Genomic DNA, 20,315 nt, shown 5'->3' with positions numbered 1-20,315 from the left:
AGCAGAAGAGATGGACCCGTAGTGATAGCAAGGTGACTCCGCCAAAAGCAGACAGACCTTCACCCTAACAGGGACTTGAACCCTGGACCCTCAAATTAAGCTAAAGCAATACTGCAAATCCCTCCCGTAGTCGGCAGAGTTCGAACCTGCGCAGGGAGACCCCAATGGATTTAAAGTCCATCGCCTTAACCTCTCGGCCAAAAACAGGGCAAAAGGGACTGCTACAAGGGGGAAAGAAAGGGAAAAGAGAAGGAGAAAGGAGGGAAAGCAAGAAAAAGAAAAAAATTATCCATCAAACTTCATGAACACTCACAAAGGATTTAAGTAAAGTGTTTGATTGGTTTTTGACTATATTTTTAATAAAAAAAATTAATAATTATAATAATAATCTGACAAACACACCACAAACTCTTGCCAGGACTTGCACCTGGAATCTTCCACCCAAAGGGTGGATGTGTTACTATTACACCACAAGAGCTGTGTCTTTCCTTTTTTTTACAAACACTGCAAATGAAACACTGGAAACAGCAACTAAAAACAAAATGTTCACAGCACAACACACACACAGCACAACATATGCAACTATATAAAAACCTAACTATATACATTACTATATACACCAATGAAAAAAAAATCAAAGAACTCCCTGTACTTTCTCTCTCCACTGTGCAACAGAGAGGCCTGAGGCTGGACAATCCCACCGGCCCTTCAGCTGAGTGTGGCCAGTTGTCTTATTTTTTGCCAGCCCACACTGCTTGCAGATATAGTGATATATATCCTTTGCTAGTCGTTTCCATGGTGGTTCACCTCTAGCCACTCACTCCTCATCCTCTTGGGCAGCTTTCTGCCTTCTCCATGTGCGCTGCCTGGGCTGAGTGGTAGGACAAGTTTGTGATGGCAAGGTATTAGGCTTCTGGAATTGGGGAGGGGGCTGGAATTGGGGAGGTGGCTGGAATTGGGAAGGTGGCTGGAATTGGGGAGGGGGCTGGAATTGGAAAGGTGGCTGGATTTGGAGAGGGGGCTGGAATTGGGGAGGGGGATGGAATTGGGTAGAATGAGGCAGTGGTAGACCTGGTTGGTAGCTGGGAAAGGGTGGGTAGGACCCAGGGGGGAATGCAAAGTGTGGTACTGGTGGGTATATGGGAAATGCAGAGTAAGATCCAGGAGGAGGGGTGGGCATTGGGCACCTGTTGGAGATACGCTTACGAATGAAGGCCTCTCCCTCCTGATTTGCTGAATCCTGAAATACCATGGCCTCATGCCCATGCTGTGCAGGAACAGCTGGAAGTTCGCGCACTTCAGGAAGAGCCTCCTTTGCCAAATATACTTGTTTGGGCAGTGCAGTACCCTGCAGAAGCATGTCTCTGTCTACACGTTTCTGTCTTTTTAGTAGCCTGCAAGAGAAACATTCTTCATCTTAAATTAGCAATTTAAGTGAATAAAAGCCCATTGTCTTTACTTCCTGTAGCATCATTTTTAAAAGCATGTACAAGAAGGTTTTATAAGTACAATCTTGATATACTACTGTGATTGTGCAAAAGTATCGCATAAAACAAGACTCACCACGAGGAGACAGTAGTGGTGTTTATCGGGACCAGAACTAGGTTAGTCTGTCCTAGAACCTCTCTGCTGTCCTCCATCAGGTGTTTTAAGTGGCTGTATACCACCACAATAGATTGTGGAATTGGCAGAGTTTTTCCTTGTGTGTCCCTGGGCCTGTTCCGTGCTTGCTGAAACTCTTTCAAAAGCCTTAGGCAAACACATTCACAGACCCTGTGGACTTCAGGGTCCTGAGCTGCCTGCCCATGAGTCATGAACAATCTATGGAAAAGAAAGATGATATAATCTGAACTGTATACTGGGTTATAAACTAGTGACGATCCAAATAGTCAAATTACCTCTCTGCTGCCTGCTGTCCTGGAGCAGAGCCACTCTGCTTCCTGGATGCTCTCCAAGGTCCTGTCAAAGCCTTCTTCTTAACCCTCTGGCTATATTTTGATGGTACCTTGTCCATGGCATGCAGAGCCATGTACAGCTGGACTATGTTGGCCTCCTCTTGTGATGACAAGGCAGTGATCGTTCGGTTTAGGCCAACCAAGTAGGCTGCCAGGGCATCAACTGCCTCCCAGCCCAAGACACCTCTGGAATCACACTGTGTACTCTGGAAATTGAGAAAAATGCCAAACACAGTCCAATAAACATATACGGTGTTGTAATAATTATTTTGCATTGTACATGCATATATTTTAACTTTACACATTGGTGACAATAGGCGTTTTGCACTGTACCAGATACATTTTTTTTAAAAGTAAAAAATAGTACAGGATAGCAATATTACCTGGCTTGATGTGCTAGGACTTGCAGTGTCATCCTCCTCTTCCTCAGTGACCTCCTCATCTGGGGATTTGGGTTCAGTGTCACCCACCTGACTTGTCACCTGGACCTGCACGACAGCTACTGGAGAGTCATCAGCCCTAAGGTCAGCTGCATGGCACACAGTCGTGTCAATTTCACTATCCTCTCCGGGCTCCTCTGGGGGGACTTCAGGCATGTCATTGTGGTGTGCAATCAACTGGTCGCCTCTATTGGACTGGGCCAACAAGTACTCCACTGCAATGCGCTCCCCTGCAATAATTTGTACCACATTGTTAATGGGGAGAGGACACACACACTCACACACACACACACACACACAAACAAACAAACACAGGAGAGAGAGAAATACTCCAATGCTCAGCATTTTCCTGTGAGATATCTTACCAGTGGGTTTTCCTGGAGGGGTAAATTCTGGCATCAAATCCCGACCAAGGACCCGTTGGCTCATGCTGTTTAAATGAGACATTGTGCAGACATCAAATGTCCTTAGGGTTGAGGCCCCCACCACAGATACAGCTTCTTTTGCCCGGCTCATGTTCCACACTGATCCCCGGGAGCAGGAAGGAACATCGCTCTAGTACAGAGTCAGCAGAAGAGATGGACCGTAGTGATAGCAAGCTGAGGCCTACAAAAGAAGACTGACCTTCGCCCAAACAGGGACTTGAATTAAGCAGACCACCTTCTCCTATGTTGTGTGTAACACTGCTGCCTGACCTACTTGCAACCTAGCAAGCGGAGATTGTAAGCTAGCCCTGGAAGCGGCTAAAACAGCAGTCCCACTGAGGAGAAATCAGGCTGCCATGTCTCATCCTATGTAATGGGGTTTTTCAGTACTGGAAAAAAGAATGAATGAAAAATAGGCGGAAAATAGTTTATTTGAATTTGGCGCTCTCTCCTGAGAACTGGTGACGCGCTCTGATGCACCGGTCAGCTGATGGAGGCGGAACTTACAGCGATTGCAAATTCCTGTCTTTCTTTTTATTTTAGAGAGTTTTTATATATGTGAGAGTGTGTTTTATGTTGAATGTGAATGTATGTGCATGACTACCATCTGTTTGAGTGCAAATCAGCCCAAATCAGCTCGCTATTACTGAATGGTCACGGCTATCAAAGTGAACGCATCTATATGAATAGGGAGAGTGGATTATTTACTTCGGAACATTTGTGTTATTACCATCTGTATAAGTGGCCATCAGCACATCATTACTTATTTGCATCGTAATTCATTGTAAAATATGCATCTCTAGCAATCTCAGGATGTTTTATATTGGCAAACAATGTTAAATCTTTTTTTATTTTTCTTATTATTCTTATTTTTCTTACTCAAATTATTCTTATTGTATTTTTCTACTGCTCAAATAAATCATTTATATGATGTCTAAGTTTATGTCTAGTGTTTTATAATTGAAAAAAACTATGCAGTGGTATGTTTACTGACTAAATAGTTTGTAGAAGTCTTCAATACTATTGGGAAATATATTTTCTTATATTTGGGGGGTGGGGGGTGTAGACATAGTCTCAGAAAAATATTTGCAGGAGTCTCATTTTTCATTATATTTTATTCAGATTTGAAATAGAAACTCATGAGACATGTGGCTTTCAACCCATTACTTTTCTAGATTGCTCCAGGACTTATTTCATGTATTTTTATATCAAATAAAAAAATATTTAAGAGTGGTAAAAAAAATTCAAGGCACTTTAGTGTCTATAACTTTTAATATTTTTGAGCATTATCAAATCTGGTTGATAAAAAGTGAAGCCCAAAGGGTCTTCTTTCTAAAGACACCACAATTATGTTTGTAACACACTGAAGTAGGAAACTATTACGATTATAAGTTAGTTAGAGCACTTTCAGCTGTGAGTCCCATAATGGGGGGTGCTGGCTAACAGCTTAAACCTCAGGTGGACACATATCTCACTTGCCATTTATTCATATTGGATGTACACCAAATTTGGGGCACCGTATCTCCGCCTCCCGGGGGTTCAGGGACTTGTGGCTGGTGGTGTCGGATAGAGGTCCCCCTGGTCTGACTTTGACCCGATTTTGGTGCAGTTTGGCCCCGTTTTGGCGGAGTTACAGCTTGGCAAAGTGTGTGACATTTTGGTTAATATTCACCACATGTGGTGAATATTGAATATACACATTTTTTCTATGCATATTTCTACAGTGTTATGGGATAAAACTTACAAAAATGGATTCCTGGGAGCTAAAATTTATCTGTCCACGGAACCATTAGGAAGGGCGTGCTGAATAAATGGTAAATGGGAGGGTTTTTTTTAAAAAATGTCCATTTACAATTTATTCAGCGGGACCTCCGTAGTGCTCCCGTGGACATAATTTTTTTATGCATATTTTACATTATTATTGGATAAAACTTACATGAATGGATTCCTCTGAGTGTCCTGAGTACAGTACAGGTGTTTTCATTAACCATATTGCAAATTTACCTCCTGACCACCATGAAAACAGATCCCGATGCAGTGTTATTTTCTGCTAAAAGGTTGCAAGCTATAACAGTTTTAACACATGGCCAGTCTTCATTATTACGTGATAAAACTTACATGAATGGGTTCCCCTTGGTGTCCTGAGTACATTACAGGTATTTTCATTAACAATAACACGCATTTGAAATAAATAAAGTTAAATACAGTTGCTATTTAATGAACAGTGAGATACGCACCACATGTGGTGCACATGTGTGCCAAAATTCAACGCTCATTTTTATGCAAATTCTACAGTATTATGTGATAAAACTTACATGAATGGATTCCTCTTAGTGTGCTGAGTACAGTACAGGTGTTTCCTCTAGGCCTCATCCTAAGATTTTTCTTCCGACTTCCACCCCCCTCGAGCTGCCTTCTCTAGCCGGGGAGGGTGCACCCTGGCCGGCATGGATGAGTACTTGCGAGGGGGTGGATGGTACTATTTATTGCTAATATCTCCGTGAAGCAGTGGACTTCGGGGCTGAAATTCAGGGGATCCCTAGAGGGTCGAGGGGCCAACCGTATGCGACCACCCACGAGTTCCTGGGTCGTCCGGTTCCTGAGTTTTAATGGTTCAAATTCCACATTTTGGGGGGCCGTAACTCCGACCCCCGGGGTGATAGGGACATGGTGCAAATGTCGTAGGATAGACTGCCCCATGGTCTGACTTTGATCCGATTTTGGTGCAGTTTGGCCCCGTTTTGGCGGAGTTACACCCTGACATATATACATATTTCTACAGTATTATGGGACAAAACTTACAAAAATGGGTTCCTTGGAGCTTGCAGAGTACAGCAGATGAGACTTCAACCACGAAATCGCTAAAATGTATCTGTCCATGGAACCATTAGGAAGGACGTGCTGAATAAATGGCAATTTTTTTTTCTAAAAATCTTTTCCCCTCTTTTTGAGTAAGTTATGGCCGGTCAAATTTTGGGACTTCTCTTAGTGTGCTGAGTACAGTACAGGTGTTTTCTCTAGGCCTCATCCTAAGATTTTTCTTCCGACTTCCACCCCCCTCGAGCTGCCTTCTCTAGCCGGGGAGGGTGCACCCTGGCCGGCATGGATGAGTAGGTGCGAGGGGGGTGGATGGTACTATTTTTTTGCTAATTTCTCCGTGATGCGGTGGACCCCGGGGCTGAAATTAGGGGGATCCCTAGAGGGTCAAGGGGCCTACCGTTTGCGACAACCCTTGAGTTCCTGGGTAGTCCGGTTCCTGGGTTACAACGGTTTTGTCCAGAGTTTGGTGTTTTTTCCCATCTTTTTGGGTGAGTTATGGCCGGTCAAATTTTGGGACTTTTTGCATTTACGGGCCCGTGTCTCTGGCCCCTGGGGGTCTATCGACTTGGGGGAGGTGGCTTCAGAGAGGGCCCTTCGAGGGCTATCAGGTCACCGAGTTTCAAGTCGCTAGGTCTCTTCCTTCCATTTGACTATCAAAAATGTGGGGGCCATAACTCCGCCCCCCGGGATGTTATGGATGGGCGGGCAGCGGTGTTCGTTAGGCCTTCTGGAGGTCTTACTCTGACCCGAGTTTGGTGCACTTTGGTCCCGTTTTGGCGGAGTTACAGCTTGGCAAAGTGTGTGACATTTTGGTTAACATGCACCACATGTGGTGAAATTAACCAAAAACCAAAAATTTTTCTATGTATATTTCTACAGTTTAATGGGATAAAACTTACAAAAATGGATTCCTCTGAGTGCCCTGAGTACAGTACAAGTGTTTTCTCTAGGCCTCATAAAAAAAAAAATTCTTCTGACTTCCACCCCCCCTCGAGCTGCCTTCTCTAGCCGGGGAGGGTGCACCCTGGCCGGCATGGATGAGTAGGTGGGAGGGGGGTGGATGGTACTATTTTTTTGCTAATATCTCCGCGATGCGGTGGACCCCGGGGCTGAAATTCGGGGGATCCCTAAAGGGTCGATAGGCCTACCGTATGCGACCACCCTCGAGTTCCTGGGTGGTCTGGTTCCTGAGTTATAACGGTTCAAATTCCACATTTTGGGGGGCCGTAACTCGGACCCCCGGGGTCCTAGGAACATGGGGCTAGTGTCGTCGGATTGAGGTCCCCAAGGTCTAATTTTAACCAGAGTTTGGTGTTTTTTCCCCTCTTTTTGGGTGAGTTATGGCCGGTCAAATTTTGGGACCTTTTGCATTTGCGGGCCCGTATCTCTGGCCCCTGGGGGTCTATCGACTTGGGGGAGGTGGCTTCAGAGAGGGCCCTTCGAGGGCTATTACGTCACCGAGTTTCAAGTCACTAGGTCTCTTCCTTCCATTTGACTATCAAAAATGTGGGGGGCCATAACTTCGCCCCCCGGGGTGTTATGGATGGGGGGCAGCGGTGTTCGGTAGGCCTTCTGGAGGTCTTACTCTGACCCGAGTTTGGTGCAGTTTGGCCCCGTTTTGTCGGAGTTACAGCTTGGCAAAGTGTTTGACATTTTGGTGAACATGCACCACATGTGGTGAAATTAACCAAAATCCAGTGCCCTGAGTTAGACGTCTTCACGTTTCCAAAAATTTGTGCCCAAACCCGAAAGAGACCCGTAATGTACTACACCGAACCGACCCGGACCCGTCTAATATTTCAAAAGCCGGACCCGGACCCGTGTAGATCCGAGAAATGCCTATCCGGACCCGACCCAGACCCGTATATTATTTGAAATCTGGACCCGAACCCGCTGGGAAGACACAGACCCGACTGGACCCGACGTTCACATATTCCACCATAAAATTGCTATTACAAATCAATAAACCTGTTGCGAAAAATACAGCTTTTTGTCTTACCTAATTTAAAGAGCCGTAGTCTCTCCTCATTGTACCTGACTGCCTGTGATGCATTACAATCCTCCGACAAGAAAGTTATTCATGTTATTCCTCTCGTTATTCCAAGTCCAAGCTGAATCCACTCATTATTTCAGTTTCAAAAGTCCACTTGATGTCACGGTGACGGATGACAAATGCAACTGTGCATATGTACATTCTGACTTGAGTTAATTTGCATAATAACTTAGACTGGTTGCCCTTTTGAACTATAATAACGATCGCTCGTGCAATGCCATGGCCGCTGACGTTATTTATTTGCTATCATCTGATCTCTGTGCTCTCTGATCTGCATCGAGTCTGAATCTGAACCACTAAAATTTTAAGATTAAACGGTTCATTTATAATATTATAAAAATGGGAGAAAATGTAAAACGCGGTTTGGCGGTCGAAGTGTCCCTCACTGAAACATGAAATGCGCTCGAGACTGCACATGCGTGCTAGCTGTATCAACCGAAAAAGCTTTAACGCAGTTTGAGCGTCATAGAAAACATTCATGTGACAGTTCACCTCAGATTGTGTTGCTGATTTGAAATATATTAAATATGAGTGTGTCATGTCTGCAAGCATTATTACCGTGCGTGCACTTGTATTAACTCTGAGTCTGCGCGCTCTGCTTCTAAAAGCAGTGAGAGAGAGAGATCACTTTTTTTGGCTCCCTCTTTTCTTTTCCTAATTTTACAAGTTGCAAGTTACAAAAAACACAAGCAGTCTTTGATCATGGCCGGGTGTTCTCCGGCTGATGATTTAAAATATAGACCCGAACCCGTACGGGTCCCGGGTCGGGTCCGGGGTCGACGGGTCTCGGGTGCACTGTGAAGACCTCTACCCTGAGTACAGTACAAGTGTTTTCATTAGGCCTCATAAAAAAAATTTTCTTCTGACTTCCACCCCCCTCGAGCTGCCTTCTCTAGCCGGGGAGGGTGCACCCTGGCCGGCATGGATGAGTAGGTGCGAGGGGGGTGGATGGTACTATTTTTTTGCTAATATCTCCGCGATGTGGTGGACCCCGCGGCTGAAATTCGGGGATCCCTAGAGGGTCGTGGACACGACGTGGACACGACTCCCAAGAGTCCGATCGGGCCGAATTTTGGATATGTGTCTCGAGGGGATCCCCTCGACTGGGCACAGAAGTCTGGTGGCCCTACCACCTTCTTTAGGGGTCAAACGGTCACAGAAGGGACCCCACGTCCACAAAAGCGTTACGCGTTTTGATGGGAGGTGGGACGTCCACAGTTTGGAGACGATAGGTCGTAGGGCCCCCAGATTTGAGATTCTGGCATCTCAGGGGCCCCTCACCCAAGGCCCCGAAGCACGTAGTCGTAGAACTAAAGGGAAAAAAGTGCATCGCACTAGGGCCCCGCGCTTTGGACTGCATGATCCAGGGGCCCCAAAGATGCACCGTTCTGAATTTCGGGCCCCTGGAACTTTTCTAAAAAAAACCCACCTGCCATTTATTTGAATGTGTTCAGCATAGCGGGTTCGTGGACACTGATTGCAAGGGCTCTTGGGCCCCGGGCCTTCATAAGCTTACTGGGGGAGGCCCCAGGAGCCACCGTTCCAAGTTTTGGGCCCCAGGGATGTCTCAGAAAAAAATGTCCAACCGAGGCCCTTTTCTAACGCTAATGGTCAAATGGACAAATATTGGGTACGTGGGACCCGGGGGTGGGGTCCGCAAATGTTCCGCATGTGATCTGGGCTCATTCCGTGAACATTATGGTCAAATGGACAAATAGTGGGTTCGTGGGACCCAGGGTGGGGGTCCGCAAGTGGTCCGCAGATGATCCGCAGTCATTGTGTGAACATAATGGTCAAATGGACAAATAGTGGGTTAGTGGGACCCAGGGTGGGGGTCCGCAAGTGGTCCGCAGATGATCCTCAGTCATTGTGTGAACATAATGGTCAAATGGACAAATAGTGGGTTCGTGGGACCCAGGGTGGGGGTCCGCAAGTGGTCCGCAGATGATCCGCAGTCATTGTGTGAATATAATGGTCAAATGGACAAATAGTGGGTTCGTGGGACCCAGGGTGGGGGTCCGCAAGTGGTCCGCAGATGTTCCGCAGTCATTGTGTGAATATAATGGTCAAATGGACAAATACTGGGTTCGTGGGACCCAGGGTGGGGGTCCGCAAGGGGTCCGCAGATGATCTGCAGTCATTGTGTGAATATAATGGTCAAATGTACAAATAATGGGTTCGTGGGACCCGGGTTGGGGGTCCGACGGGGGTCCGCACCGGTTCCATGGTCATTCTGTAACTTTAAAGGTCAAATGGACAAAAATTGGTTTCGTGGGCAAAAAAATCGTCCACCCCCCATTCGGGTAAATGCCACTGTTTTAAACCTGAGGTGTACTGCTCCGTGCGCCACCCTGTGGAGAAGTGCTGTATGGCATTTAGGGGCCTCAAATTTGGGTAAGCTTCCGCGAGGCCCCTTGGGGGACCAGATCCTCCCGCGCCGGTCAGGGGTCTCCCGTGGGCCAGCGCAGTCCGGCAGACATCGACACCGCATCCGGCAAAAATTTTTTGGGGTCAGCGCGCAGTTCCCCTTACACAAGCCCTCAAACTTATACCTGAATGGATGCTCCAAAAAAAATGGACACACTTTATGGACACTCTTTCCTAAAGGGCTGACCATAAGAATCAGGTGTGCCGAACAAGCCAACCAATTTCTGCTCAGTTTGTTTCCAACACTGCTGCCTGACCTACGTGCAACCAACCCAGCTCAGTCAGCAAGCGGAGATTGCAAGCTAGCCCTGCAAGCGGGTAAAACAGCGGTCCCACTGAGGAGAAATCAGGCTGCCATGTCTCATCCTATGTAATGGGGTTTTTCAGTACTGTCCCTGGGGACCGACAACACTGCACAATTGGGAAGTCTGTCTTATTCTACTCACAATGTGATCACTCTTTCCTAAAGGGCTGACCATCAGAATCAGGTTTGCCGAAAGAGGGAGATGCACTGATCCCCGGGAGCAGAAAGGAACATCGCTCTAGTACAGAGTCAGCAGAAGAGATGGACCGTAGTGATAGCAAGCTGAGGCCTACAAAAAGAAGACTGACCTACGCCCAAACAGGGACTTGAATTAAGCAGACCACCTTCTGCCATGTTGTGTGTAACACTGCTGCCTGACCTACTTGCAACCTAGCAAGCCGAAATTTTGAAGCTAGCCCTAGAAGCGGGTAAAACAGCAGTCCCACTGAGGAGAAATCAGGCTGCCATTTCTCATCCTATGTAATGGGGTTTTTCAGTGCTGGGCCTGGGGACCGACAGCACTGCACAATTCTGAGGTCTGTCTTATTCTACTTACTCTGTGAGCGCGCTTTCCTAACGAGCTGACCATCAGAATCAGGTGTGCCAAACAAGGGAGATGCACTGATACCCTGTAGCAGGAAGGAACACCGCTCCAGTACAGATTCAGAAGAAGAGATGGACCGTAGTGATAGCAAGGTGACTCCGCCAAAAGCAGACAGACCTTCGCCCGAACAGGGACTTGAAGCCTGGACCCTCAGATTAAAAGTCTGACGCTCTACCAACTGAGCTATCCGGGCTCTTGTGGAGCACTGGCTTCTCACCTTTTATAAAGCAGCAGTTTTACAACAAGCTGCCTAGAAGAGACGCAGGTGTCACGAGGATGAAAGCTAGAAGCAGTTATGGCACAGAGAGCGAAGGACCATAGAAGGCACAATTACAGTCACAGAAAGCTAAAGCCATACTGCAAATCCTTCCGGAAATGGGAAGAGTTCGAACCTGAGCAGGGAGACCCCAATGGATTTCAAGTCCATCGCCTTAACCTCCCGGCCACGACTACGCCTAATGTTAGAAAGCAAGCCCCCTTGTCTGATGGCGCCCTGCACAGGCCAAGTTTCAGAAACAAAATCACGCAGAAAGATGAGGTGGTAAAAAATTTTCAACCTTCCCGTATACTCAACGGCAAAGGGTTGCCATGACCCGGATTCGAACCGGGGTTGCTGCGGCCACAACGCAGAGTATTAACCAATATACGATCACGATGTGCCACTGGCTCACACAAGAAAATCCCTGGAGCCCGGATATAAGAAGCAGCAGCGTCGTGTTTGTCCATCGAAGAGTAATAAGTGCGAGGACCGTGAAAAATGCATGGATGCTTTGCCTCATGGCCTTCAGCAAACAGCGTAGTCAGCAGGATTCGAACCTGCGCGGGAAGACCCCAATGGATTTCAAGTCCATCACCTTAACCACTCGTCCACGACTACGGGAGTAGACCAATTTCTGCTCAGTTTGTGTCCAACACTGCTGCCTGACCTACTTGCAACCAACCCAGCTCAGTCAGCAAGCGGAGATTGCAAGCTAGCCCTGCAAGCGGGTAAAACAGCGGTCCCACTGAGGAGAAATCAGGCTGCCATGTCTCATCCTATGTAATGGGGTTTTTCAGTACTGGCCCTGGGGACCGACGACACTGCACAATTGGGAAGTCTGTCTTATTCTACTCACTCTGTGATCACTCTTTCCTAAAGGGCTGACCATCAGAATCAGGTTTGCCGAAAGAGGGAGATGCACTGATCCCTGGGAACAGAAAGGAACATCGCTCTAGTACAGAGTCAGCAGAAGAGATGGACCGTAGTGATAGCAAGCTGAGGCCTACAAAAAGAAGACTGACCTTCGCCCAAACAGGGACTTGAATTAAGCAGACCAACTTCTGCCCTGTTGTGTGTCACATTGCTGCCTGACCTACTTGCAACCTAGCAAGCCGAGATTGTAAGCTAGCCCTGGAAGCGGGTAAAACAGCAGTCCCACTGAGGAGAAATCAGGCTGCTATGTCTCATCCTATGTAATGGGGTTTTTCAGTGCTGGGCCTGGGGACCGACAGCACTGCACAATTCGGAGGTCTGTCTTATTCTACTCACTCTGTGAGCTCGCTTTCCTAACGAGCTGACCATCAGAATCAGGTGTGCCAAACAAGGGAGGTGCACTGATACCGTGGAGTAGGAAGGAACACCGCTCCAGTACAGATTCAGAAGAAGAGATGGACCATAGTGATAGCAAGGTGACTTCGCCAAAAGCAGACAGACTTTCGCCCGAACAGGGACTTGAACCCTGGACCCTCAGATTAATAGTCTGATTCTCTACCGACTGGGCTATCCCAGCTCTTGTGGAGCACTGGCTTCTCACCTTTTATAAAGCAGCAGTTTTACAACAAGCTGCCCAGAAGAGACGCAGGTGTCACGAGGATGAAAGCTAGAAGCAGTTATGGCACAGAGAGCGAAGGACCATAGAAGGCACAATTACCGTCACAGAAAGCTAAAGCAATACTGCAAATCCCTCCCGTAGTCGGTAGAGTTCGAACCTGCGCGGGGAGACCCCAATGGATTTCAAGTCCATCGCCTTAACCTCTCGGCCACGACTACGCCTAATGTTAGAAAGCAAGCCCCCTTGTCTGGTGGCGCCCTGCACAGGCCAAGCTTCAGAAACAAAATCACGCAGAAAGATGAGGTGGTAAAATTTTTTCAACCTTCCCGTATACTCAACAGCAAAGGATTGCCGTGACCCGGATACGAGCCGGGGTTGCTGCGGCCACAACGCAGAGTACTAACCACTATACGATCAAGGCGTGCCACTGGCTCACCCAAGGCAACCCCTGGAGCCCGGATACAAAAAGCAGCAGCGGCGTGTTTGTCCATCGAAGAGGGACTGGACATTTCGCAAATAAGTGCGAGGACCGTGAAAAATGCATGGACGCTTTGCCTCATGGCCTTCAGCAAACAGCGTAGTCTGCAGAATTCGAACCTGCGCGGCGAGACCCCAATGGATTTCTAGTCCATCGCCTTAACCACTCGGCCACAACTACGGGAGTAGACCAATTTCTGCTCAGTTTGTGCCCAACACTGCTGCCTGACCTGCTTGCAACCATCCCAGCTCAGTCAGCAAGCGGAGATTGCAAGCTAGCCCTGCAAGCGGGTAAAACAGCTGTCCCACTGAGGAGAAATCAGGCTGCCATGTCTCATCCTATGTAATGGGGTTTTTCAGTACTGGCCCTGGGGACCGACAGCACTGCACAATTGGGAAGTCTGTCTTATTCTTCTCACTCTGTGAGCACTCTTTTTAAACGGCTGACCATCAGAATCAGGTGTGCCTAACAAGGGAGATGCACTGATCCCCGGGAGCAGGAAGGAACATCGCTCTAGTACAGAGTCAGCAGAAGAGATGGACCGTAGTGATAGCAAGCTGAGGCCTACAAAAAGGAGACTGACCTTCGGCCAAACAGGGACTTGAATTAAGCAGACCACCTTCTGCCATGTTGTGTGTAACACTGCTGCCTGACCTACTTGCAACCTAGCAAGCCGAGATTCTAATTTAGCCCTGGAAGCGGCTAAAACAGCAGTCCCACTGAGGAGAAATCAGGCTGCCATGTCTCATCCTATGTAATGGGGTTTTTCAGTACTGGCCCTGGGGACCGACAGCACTGCACAAATGGGAGGTCTGTCTTATTCTACTCACTCCGTGAGCACTCTTTCCTAAAGGGCTGACCATCAGAATCATGTGTGCCGAACAAGGGAGATGCACTGACCCCCTGGAGAAGGAAGGAACATCGCTCTAATACAGAGTCAGCAGAAGAGATGGACCCGTAGTGATAGCAAGCTGAGGCCTCCAAAAAGTAGACTGACCGTCGCCCAAACAGGGACTTGAATTAAGCAGACCACCTTCTGCCCTGTTGTGTGTCACATTGCTGCCTGACCTACTTGCAACCTAGCAAGCCGAGATTGTAAGCTAGCCCTGGAAGCGGGTAAAACAGCAGTCCCACTGAGGAGAAATCAGGCTGCCATGTCTCATCCTATTGTAACCCTTCCTATCCTGCTCATAAGAGGATGGGCCCTAGGTTCGTTTCATATATACTCTCGTATGTGTGTGATATTCTGGATTAAATATATGGGTCACTAAAATGCCTTAAACTTAAACTTGGACTAAGACAAATACCTAAACTATGGTAAATAACTGAATAAATGTCACATTCTACTCAAACTCACAACAGAAACCTTGGTGTAAAAATAACAAGTTCTCACTTTAATTAAATAAAATAATTGTAAATAAAGACAGTATAAACTAAATGAAATGTCTGTGCCCTTAGGCTAAAATGCAAACACCAGTATACAATGACAGTTCAAAAAACAGTGTTTTCTTCAGGAATAAAATATTTCACACAATGTTTCACTTTTATAAAAATAATAAAAGCCGGCACCCCTTATTAGAAAAACAAACGTTGCAGGCCTGATTCGTGGCTCGGGATCGTTGGAACCCAAAAATTACAGGTTCATTGAGTTATAACAAAAAAAAAACAGATACCTTTTCCAAGCACAATGTTCCAGTCAGTTCACCTCAGTCCAGATGAGAATGGAAGCGCACACAGGTGTCCACACCGATATCCACACGATCTCTGATGATTATCCAACGTTGCCAGAGGAATTCTGAGCATCCCTGGTAGCTCAGAGCGCTATCTGGTTCACGTCCTCTCGTTTCCTGGTCGGGAACTGACGAACAGCTACATGGCTAGCTGCGTTAGCTAACAGCTGCATCCACACAGTCTGATCACGTTTCTCTTAGCCTTTTGCCCGTGCTTAGCCAGCACGGCAGCCTGCATGTAATCAACAGTAATAAACTTCGTGCTGAAATTAACTGTCGCTCACAACTATCACTTGTCACTTACAAGATTATCAGGCTGACCATCAAAAGTACAAGCTATCAGAAGTTCAGCATAACAAGCTGTTCAATGCACAAACGAACTGTTTAATCCACTTTTTTCTCACATGCGTCTCTCCTTCCATCCTTATCTCTTTCTGTGTTCGTCCCCCTCCCCTCACAGACGTAAGGTCACATGACAAAACAACCTGGTTTTAACAGAATTATTCTTCCTCTAAAATAAAATAATGTTTTCTTTTTTTGGCTTTTACATTATGAAATAAACTAACGTTCTCTTTTACAAACACAATTTAACATGAATTCGCCCACTTTTTAAACACAATGAAAACATCAGATTTTTAACCACCTCTTAACTTTATATTCTTTTAACATGTTTTTTTTAATCAACATGAACTATTTATTTAAATGTGTTTTAACATTTCAGCTGGGTTACACCCTCCCCCTTCTAATAGTCTGGTGTCCTCAACAGACAACAACAACTCAAACTCTACTTTAGGAGAAAGGTAAATATAACAACAGCTTATCTAAGTTTAATTCTTTCCAATCTTAAAAACCACACCTCTGTGTATGATAGTGATTGGCTGATCTCTAGCTTTACCAGGCTCATCATAGGTTAGTCTTACTACTGGTTTGATGGGTCTTTTCGAGCGTGTTTCAGCTTTATTAATCAATGGCTCTGGTGTTTGACTAGCATCTACGCTAACATCTACGTCTGTAGACTTAAGAGCACTGTCATCTTGACTTTCATTTGGTTCAACTTCTGGCTCTTCAGAGCTCTCCTGTCCAGTCTCCTCCAGCTCATCATCAGTTTCAGGAGCAGCATCCGGACTGGGTCCCTCCTCCACCTTATCATCCTCTTCAGAGCTCTCTTCTGACAGAGGGGGATCTACATCCTCCTGCATGTCCTCTGAAAGGTGTGTAGTCGGTCTAGTCCTGGGAGTCTCTCTGAGCTTATAGCAAATCCTAGTAGGTCTGTAGTACTCCGAGTCGGAAGAAGAATCAGTGCTAAGTGGCTCGGGGAGGACAGTGTCAGGTAAGGTCAATGTCTGTTTTCTGGAAGTCTCAGTTCTTGTTCTTGCCCTGACACATGAGTCATGATCCACCTCTGCTTTTGGAAGTCTCACTAGCTGTCCTATTGGCAGAATGTGGTCTCTGTGAAGCGTTTTAACACTTCCCTTCCCATTCTCAGGCCTGAGCTTATATACAGGAAGATTTGGCATTTTTCCAACAACCAGGTAAGGCATAGGATTCCACCTTGTTTGCAGCTTATGTTTGCCTTTCAGCCTCAGGTTCCTGAGTAACACTCTGTCATCTACGTCTAAGGACTGGAAACTAACTCTTTTGTCGTAGGACTTCTTGTTCCTTTGATGAGATCTATAAGCCATTTCTGATGCCAGCCGATAAGCTTTTTTCAAGTCCTCTTTTAACTTTGCCACATAGCGGGAATGACTGTCTACTTTCCCATCCACACCCGTTCCAAAGCACAAGTCCACCCGAAGCTTGGCTTCCCGGCCAAACATTAAGTAATAAGGTGAATATCCTGTTGAATCACATTTAGTGTTGTTGTAGGCGTGGACCAAGTGTGGTACATGTTGGCTCCACTGACGCTTCTTGTCAGGTGTTAGCGTTCCTAACATAGAAAGCAAGGTCCTGTTGAACCTTTCAGGCTGCGGATCCCCCTGCGGGTGGTAGGGAGTAGTACGCGACTTACGAATCCCCATCATCTTTAACAGATCTTGGATCAATCTACTCTCAAAATCCCGCCCCTGATCAGAATGGATCCTAGTTGGTAGCCCATAATGCACAAAGAACTTGTCAACTAAGATCGTGGCCACTGTTTGAGCTTTCTGGTTCTTAGTGGGGAAAGCTTGTGCATAGCGTGTAAAGTGATCAGTTACGACCAATACACTGCTCATTCCTTTTGAGTCTACTTCCATGGAGAGGAAATCTATACACACAAGATCCATTGGTCCCCTGCTGGTAATCTGGTGTAAGGGAGCTGTTCTTTGATTAGGGGACTTGCGTGTAATACATTCTCCACAGTTTTTAATATACTGCTCAACATCTTTGGCTATCTTTGGTCAGAAGAATCTCTGTCTCAGCAGGTCAGTTATTCTTTCGATTCCGAGATGTCCCAAATCATCATGTAGGGCCCTTAGAACAGTGTCTCGATACTTGGTCGGCAAAATGAGCTGATTGACGTTCTCCTCTGAAGGCAATTTAGACTGGCGATAGAGAAGACCAGCATTTAGAGTTAGTTTGTCTTTCTCTCCTTTCAGTTGGGAAAACTCTGGATCATTCTCAACATGTTCTGGCCATTTATGATGCTGGACAGCCTGTAGTGCAGATCCAATGACTGGATCTTCTTTTTGTGCATGTACTAGCTCATCTTTGGATATGTGTTTCAAAGCCTCAAGCTCCATGTGCATGGGGAATGAATAGATGTTTGGAATGCATTCTGGGGGAGCTCCGAGCTGATCCACATAGCGGACTGAACCATCTGAGGAAGTAGGTAAGCTGACTCTTTGACAGATCGACTTCACCCCATCCTGTGATATGGTTTCCCAATCTAGGTGGGAATCATCATCCGGAAAATGTCGGGAAAGAAGATCGGCATCTATGTTTGTGCTTGCCTGGTCTGTACTGCACATCAAAGTCATAAGTCGATAAAGCAGCAAGCCATCTGTGTCCCACTGCATTCAGCTTAGCAGTTGAGAGCACATATGTCAAGGGATTATTGTCGGTCCGTACCGTAAACCGGACTGATCCCACCTTTGACCAAATGGCTCAGACTCTTTCAGATAGCTCTTGGAGGGATCTTTGTTTTGCTTTTTACTCTTTTGTGTCGGAGCATAGCCTTTGGTTAGCTCTGTTAAGGGTCTAACTATGGAAGCATAGTTGGCTATGAATCGCCTATAATACCCGCAAAACCCCAAAAAAGATCTCAGGGTCTTCAGGTCAGTCGGCTTGGGCCAGTTGGTAACTGCTTCGATCTTTGCAGGATCTGGTGAGATGCCTTCAGATGACACAATGTGCCCGAGGTACTTTACTTTTGGCTGGCAAAATTGACACTTATCCAGAGAAAGCTTCAGCCCAGCCTCTCCGAGTCTGTCGAGCACCTTAAGTAGCCTCTCCTCATGTTCTTCTAATGACTTCCCAAAGACGATAATGTCATCCAAGTAAACAAGAACCTGTAGAAGGTTCATGTCACACACAGTCTTTTCCATTAGCCTTTGGAAAGTAGCTGGGGCTCCTGTTATTCCCTGGGGCATTCTCTCGAACTGGAAGAACCCCAGCGGGCAAATGAACGCCGTTTTTTCCTTGTCTTCTTCGGCCATAGGAATCTGGTAATATCCACTTCTCAAGTCCAACACAGAGAACCATTTGCTGCCAGACAAAGAGTCTAATGCATCATCGATGCAAGGGGTGGTGTACTGATCCGGTATTGTACGACTATTTAGTAACCTGTAGTCAATACACATACGTATGGAACCATTTTTCTTTCTGACGATGACTATTGGTGATGCGTAAGGGCTGCGAGACTCTTTGATGATGCCTGCATGCGTGAGCTCTTGAAGATGTTTCCTTACGTCATCAATGTCAGCAGGAGTCAAACGTCTGGACCGTTGCCGGAATGGTCGGGAATCAGACAGACGGATGGTGTGCTCTACCCCTTAAGCTTCTCCAACCTCCCATTCCTCCATGGAGAACACATGTGATCGTTGGGAAAGCTTCTGCCGGAGTCGCTCTTTCCATTCCTCTGTTACAGGGGAGTCTCCAAAGTTGATCAGGGTTTTGTCAAAGTCTGTTGCGGTTGTCTTTTGGAAAGAGACAGTAGTGACACTCTCAGTAAGATACATGTGCCCTATGACAGTGCCCTCTGGTATAACCGTCTCCCTAAGGGACTGATTTTGGACTAGCATCTGGAAGTTGTTAACATTTACTGCATTGCCAGGCACAACCATGGGCTGCAATAGCACACTAGCTGGAAGTGGTGCTGAAGGGGATGTGTCTACCATCAGGATCTCTTTATCAACTTTTTGCATAAACTCAACTTTACAGCTGACCTGTAAGTCTTGCCCAGGGGGAAGTGTAAGGGAACCTGGACCTTGCCATGTAACCCAACCAACATCATCATCATCGACGGTAGGTGAAACTAAAGTTGGGGGTTTAGGCATGTTTTTGCAATGAACTTTTATGCCAAGAGTTTTGGTGATGTCAAGACCATTTTCACTGCAGCGCTTGACCAGATTTCTCACATGACAGGTATTTGTCCCTATTATGACTGGTGTCTGCTCTTCAGACCTAGGACTGGGGCAAATGAGAGCAAGAACTGTTACAACCTCACTGATTCCAGTAACATCTGAAGGGTATTCCAGATCTACCAAACTGTAGCCACGGTAAGGATAGCTGCTGTTGGATTCACTCAAACCCCAGATGGCCAGACCAGAAACAGGATGCACGGGGACATCTGCGAGGTGCTTTTTGTACCATGACTCAAAAATAATAGTGACCTGTGAGCCACTATCCATGAGAGCATTACAGGGATGTCCTTTTACTTTCAACTTTACCAAACTGGGTGGCCCGATCAAACCTTCTGGAATTACCGTTGTGACTGGCGTGTTTACAACACTTCTTTTTACATCACAGTCTACTTCAGAAAGTGTGGGGTCGGTAACAGGCTGGTTTTCTTTCACAATTTTTAGGGCTCGTATCAGCTTCCTTATGACTTTGTTTTGTTTTTCTGGGTTGTGGCACTTTGCAACAAAGTGACCATTCTCCCCACACCGGTAGCAAAACTGCTCATCGGAGGGTCTCGAGGGTCTGGTGGGGATTCGGTAACCAGCTTCCACCGCTGAGACGGAAGGGTTTCTGACAGAGGGCTCATATGTGTTCTCTTTCCTATGCAGCTTTTGCTGCAGTCTCTTGAATTGCTTCTTTAGAGCCACTAACCCGGAGTCTTGGCTTGGT

General features: G+C 46.6%; 3 non-coding genes across 3 annotated transcripts; all 3 read right to left on the bottom strand.

Moving 5' to 3' along the window:
• Positions 1-11,148: 11,148 nt before the first annotated feature.
• trnak-uuu (transfer RNA lysine (anticodon UUU)) lies at positions 11,149-11,221 on the bottom strand. The gene has a single exon. It is a non-coding gene; the product is annotated as a tRNA-Lys (tRNA).
• Positions 11,222-11,823: 602 nt separating this feature from the next.
• trnas-uga (transfer RNA serine (anticodon UGA)) lies at positions 11,824-11,905 on the bottom strand. The gene has a single exon. It is a non-coding gene; the product is annotated as a tRNA-Ser (tRNA).
• Positions 11,906-12,724: 819 nt separating this feature from the next.
• Positions 12,725-12,797, bottom strand: trnan-auu (transfer RNA asparagine (anticodon AUU)). Its single transcript has one exon. It is a non-coding gene; the product is annotated as a tRNA-Asn (tRNA).
• Between the last annotated feature and the right edge of the window lie 7,518 nt (positions 12,798-20,315).

The sequence above is a fragment of the Carassius carassius genome, chromosome 18 (genome assembly GCF_963082965.1).
Source record: "Carassius carassius chromosome 18, fCarCar2.1, whole genome shotgun sequence".
Lineage (NCBI taxonomy): Eukaryota > Metazoa > Chordata > Actinopteri > Cypriniformes > Cyprinidae > Carassius > Carassius carassius.
The sequence above is the reverse complement of the archived record's forward strand: the minus strand, read 5'-3'. Positions and strand labels throughout refer to the sequence as shown.